This window comes from Aythya ferina, assembly GCF_964211825.1.
Source record: "Aythya ferina genome assembly, chromosome: 5".
Classification (NCBI taxonomy): Eukaryota; Metazoa; Chordata; class Aves; order Anseriformes; family Anatidae; genus Aythya; species Aythya ferina.
In genome coordinates this window covers 60,885,958-60,895,398 of record NC_140301.1, presented here as the reverse complement: position 1 = coordinate 60,895,398, position 9,441 = coordinate 60,885,958, and the positions used below count along the sequence as shown (strand labels likewise).

The window sequence follows — 9,441 nt, the reverse complement described above, 5'->3', positions numbered from 1 at the left end:
CTTAGTTTTGCTTCTCACCCCCTGCTGACACTGGGGTGCAGCATCCCCCTGCCAGCCCAGGCAACACCGGTCCCTGGGCACCCCCGCTGCCTCCCTCTCATCCCACTCCAACACCCCTCAGAGGGGTGTCTGCCCCAAATTGGCCTCCAGACCAGCCCACATGGGAACAAATACCCAACTAGCTTTGATAATCCATCTGTGTATGATGGATGGGACTCCCCAGATCCCTTCCAGGGCTCTGCAGGTCACAGGAGCCTCCAGCATCCCTGTCCTGATGGCCGGCTGTAGCTAGGGCCACCACTCAATGGCTCATTATAGAAGGTATTTTTATTTTCATGAGGGTTAAATATTATCAGGGAAAGTGCTCGTTTTTATAACCACACAATTGCATAAAATCAGGATTTCCTTCCTCATTGTTACCATCATTTAAAATTATTTGCAGGGAAATAAGAGCGATGTCTGCAGTCCTGCTCATTTCCTAGACAAACATTCTTGTTAAATCCACATCCCTGGTTTTAACTATTTTTTTTTCCCCTTCCGTAAAGCACTCTTGCGATCTTCCTAAATTTGTCTGTGCCACCATTTCATTTTGCTAATACCCCTTGAAACTGTTAACACTTTTTCCTGAATACTTTCCTAGTGGATACGAAGCAAAAAGGAAGAAAGGCTACTGTCAAATTGATTAAGTGAAAGCTCATTAGAGAAAGTAACAAGAGGTAAAATCTGCATATGCATTGCAGAAATGTGTCTGATCTTGCTAAGTTGTGAAAAGACAAAATAAGCTCAAACCTCCTTGTGCTGTAAGTAGTTGGGGGAGATGGGGGCTGGGGAGGGGAAGGGCTCCCAAACCATGTTACATTAACTGTTCCTGCTTAGAAATAGGCATTAGAGCAGCCCCTGCTCACAGCACTTCAGTGAAGGGCTTGCTGGTGTTTTAATGAAAAATCCTGATTTATAGGGTCTGTGCTTGAGCAGTAAAAAATTACTGTTCCTTGAACCCTGATAAACAGGACTGCATTGCAAAATCTCTTTAAAAAATCTAAAAAAAAAATAAAAAAATTAATTAATGGTGATCCATCCCTTAAAAAAAAAAAAGTGTGAAGAAAACTAAAGTCAGTGGCTGTTTCTGTGCAAATTCTTAGAGCTGAAAAACATCTTTTTTTTTTTTTTTTTTTTTTTTTCTCTTCTAAGCAAGGTTTGTGAAATTGTTGGCCTGAGGTAGGGAAGATCCCACGCTGGCTTTAAGGAATGAGGCAGTTGTCTTATGGATGTCCTGCAGTGTCACTCTGCCTGGGAACACATGCAAGGATGGATGTGCCCTGCCTTGGGAGTACCTCCGGGGTGCATCCAAGTTTTGTGAGCCTGTTTCTGGCTATTGCATCCAGATCGGTCATCCTACCTGCTCCAAGACGAGGCCTGCAGATGAACTTCACGGTTCCCCCATAATTTGTCCCTATAAACTTTTTTTCCCAAAGCCTCTAACGATGTCTGGCTGCCACTCTTCAATCCAGTGCAGCATTTCAGGGAGGCATAGACCCCACTGCAACTGCTTCCATATAAATTGACATTAATTACTGAAAAATTAGATATGAATTTTAATGTGACTTGGAGTGTGGGCTGCACATCTTCTTCCACAGGTGATTTTGTGAGAGGCAGGGGGGAGCAGCACCCTGCCCCGGATCAAGGCGTAAACAATACCTGCATTGCTCGCTCTTAAACACCCTAACTGGTAGATTTTGTTTCTCCTGCCCTTATTTTTAAACATATACACCCCAATTAAAAAAAAAAAAAAAAAAAAAAGAAGAAAGAAAAGGAATACCGAAATACCAAGCTAAAGTAACTGGATAACTTTGACTTTAATCCATAAAAGACAGATTTACGGTTCAGGCTAAAACTCCAGGCTGACATCTAACCTGACACAAATATGCAGTTGTGTGTAAGAGTCCTTGTTAAAAAAAAATGCTGGGAATCTGCATGTATAAGCCTGGCAGTGCTGATTTAAATAGGAAAATGTATCTGTTTGGGAGGTAGACCACACGTCTGAAAGTTATGAAAGGGAACACCGATAATAACCATCTGTGGCAGAGCACGTTCCTTGGAATGTGGAAATTACTGTATTACAACAAAGCTGTTGTTTCCACCAGGGTGTTTTGTAGCCCGGCTCATAATATTATGTATTTCGGCAGATCCTTGTAATTACAAATTTAAGACTTAAATCCTCGGCTTCTCTTTATGTTCTTAAACTACCCCTATAGGTATCCTCACTCCAAGCTTAAATCAGACCCAAAATACAAGGTGAAATGGGGCTGGTTGAATTCCTGCACTTTATAATGATATTTATTAAGCTAGTTTTGAAGAGAAATGTTGAGCTGAGTATTTCATTTAAATCCAGCGTTACCTCCAAAGCACTCCAAAATTGTTTAATTAAAACCAAGGTGCACATTAATAGGGAAGGATATCATTTTGTCATTTATATATAATTTCTTTATTTTGTTAGGGGAATACAAAATGAAGAAAGCCCCCAAAAACATAAAGAGAAGGAAGGACCAGTAAGCCTGATAATAGCCCTCCATGGAGAAGAAATAAGTATACAACAGAAGAAAAGCACAGTGAGGAACATAATGTTAGTAAAACACTCTTAATGCTACACAAGCTGTAGAAAATGCTACTTTGCATTTGGGCTGCAGCATCGTTAACTGTGGGCAATTGAGTAAAGAGTGCACCTTTTAAACTAATTCCTCGTGCTGGAGACATAGCCACATCCAGAAGCCTACCTCATTAATATGCTATAGCGGTCAAATAGGAGATTAATAGCAAAGTCACCTGCTAAACCTACAAGGAACCTGTTGATTAACAATAAGCTCCAAAAATAAGATACCAGGCTGCAAAGCAAAATTGAGTCCAAGGGCAACAAGTGCTTCTGTAATTTATTCCTTCTTTACACAAGGGCATAAAGCTCCCTTTATAACCGTGTTTTCAAGGCCCTGCTGTGAGCTGTAGGTGTGAGCTTTTCAGCTGATTTATTAATTTTAGTTTCAATCAAAGTGTCACCTGCAGACACAAAAATGTAGGCCTCGCCACAGAAAATACAGTTTAAAAAAAAAAAAAAAAAAAAAAAAGGAGAGAGAGGGGGAAATAAGAGAGAGTAAGGGGGGAAAAGAGAAAGAAAGACCAAAGGTTTCATTCTGAGAAATTCTGCCAGCAATTTTTTTTTTTTTTATAAACATGAACGCTGGACAGCCTATTTTCCATGAAGCCAAAATAATTCCCAGCCACATAATTAAAAAAAAAAATAAAAAAATCCGAAATTAAACATTTTTGTCATACTTGGAAAGTCAGCCTCAGAGCCGGGAACTCGCGCTAACCCGGCGGCTGCCAAAACAATCGGCCCCTGTTGTCAGTAGGGGGACATTCTCCCCAACAAACCGCCTGAACAACAAGTCCACTGAGCAAAATGTGCAAAAAATTCTCAATTAGTTGTCTTTATTTAGTGAACACTATGGGGTCCTCGACGGCGCTATAGAATTATGGCAGGAAAGCCGAGCTCTTCAGTGGCTTATTAGCATTCTCCGAGGGTTGGAGTGCTGCTGGTGGCAGACTGGTGCCTCCAAGAGCTGGTGGTGGGACCCCGGCACTCCTTCGGCTTTGTCCTTTTGTCCTTCCCAGCCAGCAGGAAGTACGGCCCGGTGTCCGGGGTATTCTGGGATACCTTCGTCGCATTCACGGCTTGCAGCACCGGCAGCGCCCGTGCCTTTGTCAGTGGCGACAAGCATCCTTCTCGCCTGGGAAGCAGAAGCCCTGGGCTTGCCATTTTAAAAACGCGGTTAGAAAAAAGTGGGTCTGCTCCCTCCTCCTCCTCCTCCTCCTCCTCCCCCCAGCAGCTTTCCCAAATGAACATCGCCGTCAATGGGCCGGGGTCAAAGAAGCTAAATGTTATGCTGCCGTCCTATTAAATTACATCAGATGTTATCAACACCCTGCTCCTACGTTAGAGCAAAAGAAGGCAAAGAGGGGTAAATGGAAGTATCTCCCCCATCCCATTCTTATCTTAATTTAAATGTAAAGTGATTTTTTTTTTTTTTTTTTTTTTTTTAATAAAAGGAGGAGGGGGGAAAGTCGCATAGCAAGTGCTAGAAATGTCTTTTCTGAGAAAGAGGGTATTTGCTGCTTTAGGGAAAACACTATCATTGACTAAATTAACAAGTTGTCTTATCAACTGCCATAAGCCTTGAAGTCTAATTAATTTAGTACTGATCAATAGCCTTGAATGAAGCATTGATTTCTGGGGCTGAAGCAGAATCACATTCTCTGTTCCATGTACACTTCTCTCACAGGAACCACACACTTGTGTTATTAACATTTGTTCCCCCCTCTTCAATGTCCAGCAAGTGTTACAGGAATTAGTTCCCATGGAAGAGTTGATCTTATAAATTATTTTGATATAAGAAAGGTATGACTGGGGTTCCCAGGAAGTGCACTTTTCTCTTCTTTGAGTTATATTCTGCTATACAAAAATCTCTTAAGAGGAAAAGGATTCAGTGAGTAGATCAATGGACAGCTTAAAACTCGGCAGAGTCATCACTTGGGCTTTCCTCATTGATGTCCACCAAAGGTTTGATTTCTTGAACATATGTGATGGGTTTAAGAATAGGATCCCTGCTCTACTTCCATGATGGAGACCTACAGCTTTCTGGAGAACACATTTAAAACGTTTCAGCATCAGCCCAAGCAGGGGGTCCTCCACTGGTCATCAGAATAAGAGTAAAGTCTTTGAACACCAATGTATGAGCCTGGAAGTGAAACTGCTCAACTGGTGTGGGCGCACTCAAGCTGCCATCAACAGACGTGCCATGACCACTAAGGAAAACAAGGTTCATCAGGGGGTGGGTGAGATGTAGAGGACAGCAGCTGGAGCTCTTGAGAAGAAACGGAGGCCCCAAAGGATAGCACAGCATCAATGAAGAGGTCCCCAGGAGCTCTGCCTCATCAGATGGCCTGCCATGATAGCTTCAGGCCCAACGCTGGGTATCCACAATGCTCTGCAATGCGTCAACACAGCCACTCATGTCCTTGGCGAGGCACCATCAGCTGTGGCTTTTGTGCCAGCTTTGCCCTGGGGGGACACGGGCTGGTGTCCCCAGGGAAATAGGCTCATTGTTGGCATCTGCAAGCCTCAAGCTGAGCCCTGCAGGAGGCACAGGAAAGTACTGGAAGCCCTCCCCTGCCTGCCAGCCTCGGGGAGAGCATCCCGTCTGGCAGGATGAGGCCTTGGGGTTAATCCCTACAGCCATGCAGCGCTGCTGCTGAAGATGCTCCACCTCCAGCACCTCGCTTTGTCAGAATTACTTACACCCACACCCGGCAGCACAAAACATCGGAGACGGGACCAAATCCAGCCGGCGGGGTTCCCCACCTCGTGTCTGCTGGGAAGCGCTCGCCAGCCTCTGTGGAGCGGCTGCGGCAGGAGGGAGATCAGAGTCCGGCCCTAAATGCTTACAAATTAGCTTAAGCGCCAAACCTGCACGAGCAGAAGGAGTCAAGCGTTGTGACAGGTCTCCTCCGAGCCGTCTGCCTCCACCATGCTCCCCAGCTGAGGCACACCGATCCCTTTCTTTCTTTTTTTTTTTTTCTCCACACTTTTTCCTATGAATGTAACCGCACAAAACTAATTCCTGTGGAAAAAAAAGGGGGGGGGGGGGAGGGAGAGAGGGAAGTGTGAGGGGATCACAATGGAAAAAATTCTAAACTGCAGAAGAATTACATTTCACCTTTACAAAATTTGGCCCTTTTAACTTCAAGTTTAAAAAAAAAAAAAAAAAAAAAGAAAAACACCCACACCACAAAAGTCCCTCTCCTAATCTGTTTGGGGGCCTCCATGAGTTTCCATAGCACTTTACAAAAGATCTTTATTGAGGAAAGGATTGGACAAACTTTCCTTATATGTGTGGCCCTAGTCATTAATTGCCCCTGTCTTCTTTACCAAGGCCTTATTCCTATGTAAATACCCTTGCATAATGTTACAGGCTATTGTCAGGCCAGCGCCAGTCAGTCGCCACTTATATGCATTTTTATTTCAATCCTCTGCGCAGAGAATGAAAAGATGTCTGGACTTAAGCTGTTTACCAACTGGGCCAAAGCTGCAGTGTGGAAGAACTGAAGAAAGCACCAGGCAACTGCAGGAACAGACTTTGACAATGCAAGCAGCCATTTTCAGTTGAGTTATTAACCTACCCTGAAACTCTTCTAATCTATGCCTTTTTTAAAGAACAAATGTACTGAACCAAACATGAATGAGCCAGCGCTATTAAGAGAGAAATCCTCTAAAGGACTATTGAGCACAACATAGGTTTGTAATCATTTTGTCTCAGTTGCCTGCTACCAACATTATCAATGATGAAAATGCTTGCTCAGTTGTGGTGGATTGTCTCGTAATTAAATGACAGTGCCGTACTGTAAAAGAACATGCAGAAACACAGGAGATACCGAGGGCTTTCAAACGAGCCGCGCGGAGAAAGGAGTAGGGGTGGGGATGGATTACAAACCGACTTGAAAAACTGAATTAAGAATGTCGCAATCTTCCTTTTAGAGCACAGTTTTAGGCTCATTCTGGAAGGAAACAGCATTAAAATGTGCTCTTGCATGGAGTATCCTTCAGATAAAAAGAGTGAAAGTATGTAGAGGGAATTCTTCCTCCTTTAGGTTTAAGGAAAGCAAAAAAAAAAAAAGAGAAATCATGCCCTCGCATATACTCACAGGAAAAAGAAAAAAAAAAAGCCTTATAAGTTTGCTGCAGGCTACATCTTTGTAGTGACTTAATGGCACTACAATCTACATAGCGTAGTGTTAGCCTTAAGAAACTCTTGACTATTTGCATGCATATTAGAATCCAATGAGAGCTTAATAAGTGCATATATATGACAGAGGAAACATCTCATTGCATAGTTAAAGCTACAAAAAAACATTGAGGGAGGCAAAGTCTCAAGTTAATTACCATTACAATGCAATCAAGTACAGCAGTCATAGCTGAAAACCTTTTCTATTAAGACCGCTAGGCTCAACCTTGTCTCTGCAGGTCAGCTCCAGCACAGATAACCTTTCCAGCAGACAAATACATGTAAAATTGGCTCATCTAATTAAAAGCTCAGGGAGGTGTAGAAAAATACCAGCACATTGAGTCTGAGCAAATCACAGAGTACCCCCTCCAGCTGGATGAAGCTACAATATGTGGCTGCTGTTTGTTCTGGAAGGAAACTGAGTCACTTACCATTTCAATAGGTTAATCAATTGACAATTAAATGGAGAAATTGGTTAACTCTGCAACAATTAACATGACACTCTATTAAGTACACTTTCTAATTGCCACAGCTGCAAGTGAAAATTAACGTCTGTGTCAAAGCAGTGGCACACAAGGTAGTGCTGTTTCGGGTGCTGTTGGGATAATACAAGTGGCTCTAAAAGCCGGGGCTGTATTTTACACCCCTAAGCACAGGGAGGAAAGTGTGCAGCACTGACCTCTGTGTTTAGCTAATGAGCATCTCATGTTTGTCTTGTTTGCATGTATATATGCTATAGATAGACTTGCTAATACATGTGTGCCTGTGGGTGTGTATGTATAGACATATAGCATTACTTCCCTAGTATAATGCATATTCCTTTAAAACAACATTTCAAATAAATAATAAGCTTTTTTTGACTGTTAAAGATCTCTAATACTCGTACATAGTGTGCACGTAATGTGTGTGTGATTAGAGGTATACGTGGGGAGATGTGATTGCATATGCACATAATGGTTAAGGGGGGAATAAAAGGAACCAAATGGTCAGAAGTCTCAAGAATGAGCAGTTTGACAGTAATTCAGAAAGGTTCTGCTTTTGAACAAATACTTAGTTGTAGTGAATGCCTGGCCAAGGATCAGAGCAGATACCAGCAGAGCACAAGCCCTTGTGAAGTTGGTGGAAACGTATTTACTTTTATCAGGACAGAAAGCTTTGTTTTATAGCAAAAGGTGCTGAGCTGTTCCTCAGGTTCTTTTCCCACCTCCTCTGTGCAAAACCTGGATGCTTTTGCTAGGAAGACCAGTAGGGCATGAACTACACACTTTTGTAAAGGGTCAACTCTCCTTGCTTCAGAAATGCTGGTGGTGATGCCCACTTCTCCCTCGCAGTCTCATGGACTGGCCAGGCAGGGCTGTCTCTTGTGGAGTCACACAGAGGTTCTCAGGCAGTTTTGCAACTCAGAGAATCTCTAGATTACTCATCCTGTTCTACCACACTGGAAAATTGGTAGTCCCAAGGTCCACCAGAGCTCTCCTGATCAAAGCACTGAGATCCAGGGTCTGGAGGAGCTGCTGTTCCTGTTCAGAGGGAACAAGCAGCCCCATCCTCTCCTAGGTTACTTTTCAGGTGCTCAAACAGCTGCAGGGCTGAGCTTGCATCTTTTGGGTGCTTGGCAAGATCTGCTCTCTTGTGGATCCAGCTCACTGATGGACTAAAATCCTCCTCTATCCCATGTAGGTAGTGGAAGAAGGGAGTGTGGCAAGTCCTTGCACCTCACTGCTAATTTCTGTGGGTATGGTGGGATGGATGCTTCACGCAAACATGGGTCTCCAGAGCTAGCCAGCAGATGCTGGCAGCAGCCCTTTTCCTACAAACAGCTATTTGGGACACCTAGAGAGAACCCCATTACAAGGTGCCCTATAGAGGTTTGCAAGGACATGGCCAGGTTTCCCAGAGCAAATTATATTATTTCTGAGCTCTGCTGTGAAAGAAGTAAAGCTGTAAATCCTTAAAGCTAATAGTGCTATAATAGTAATTGTTTTGGCATTTTTTTTTTTTTTTTTTTCAAAAAAATAAAAATCAGGGAAGGACAACAGGTTACAACAGTAGCCGGTGTTCAGAACCAAACCATGAGAATTACAGATTTCTGCAATGAGATGAATTAAGCTAAAAGCCATATTAAGCAACATTGCACATCTGTTGCTTTTTTTTATTCCGTATGTGTCCTTGGTATATGAAAGTGTTTAATGTTAAACGTGTTGTTTGGCTAATTGATAAAATCAAGCATGGATATTTTAGCTCAGCCTGAATTCCCCTCAGGCTGCAAAACTTCTTCCAGTTTGGCTTTCCAGAAACCCATATCTTATGACAAGATTGGATTTTGCTAGGACAGCTTGTTAGCCGCTTCATTTCCCAGCGATGATGAATGTAGATTCGTAACAGCCAGAAAAGCCAAAGGGACAGCGGCGCCTGGTCCTCATCTCAGTGAACAAAGCCCGTTGAGGCAGCAGGGAGGAGAAGGAGGTCTTCCAGACTTCCCCATCCAGCCCCAGAGTACCTGCAGCCGCAGGAGAGGGCTTGGCAGGGAACCGCGTGGGTGTCTGATGGGCACCGAGCTGCGGCGTTTGAAGGACTTGCTCCTCTGGCAGCTCACCAGAGAGTCCAG

The 9,441-nt window shown here is 43.4% G+C and overlaps 1 long non-coding RNA gene across 1 annotated transcript; it reads right to left on the bottom strand.

Annotated features, from left to right (window-relative positions):
• Positions 1-4,007: 4,007 nt before the first annotated feature.
• Positions 4,008-7,275, bottom strand: LOC311437414. The gene is made up of 2 exons (XR_014693453.1): positions 6,992-7,275; positions 4,008-5,672 (listed from the first exon to the last, which is right to left on the bottom strand). It is a non-coding gene; the product is annotated as an uncharacterized lncRNA (long non-coding RNA).
• Between the last annotated feature and the right edge of the window lie 2,166 nt (positions 7,276-9,441).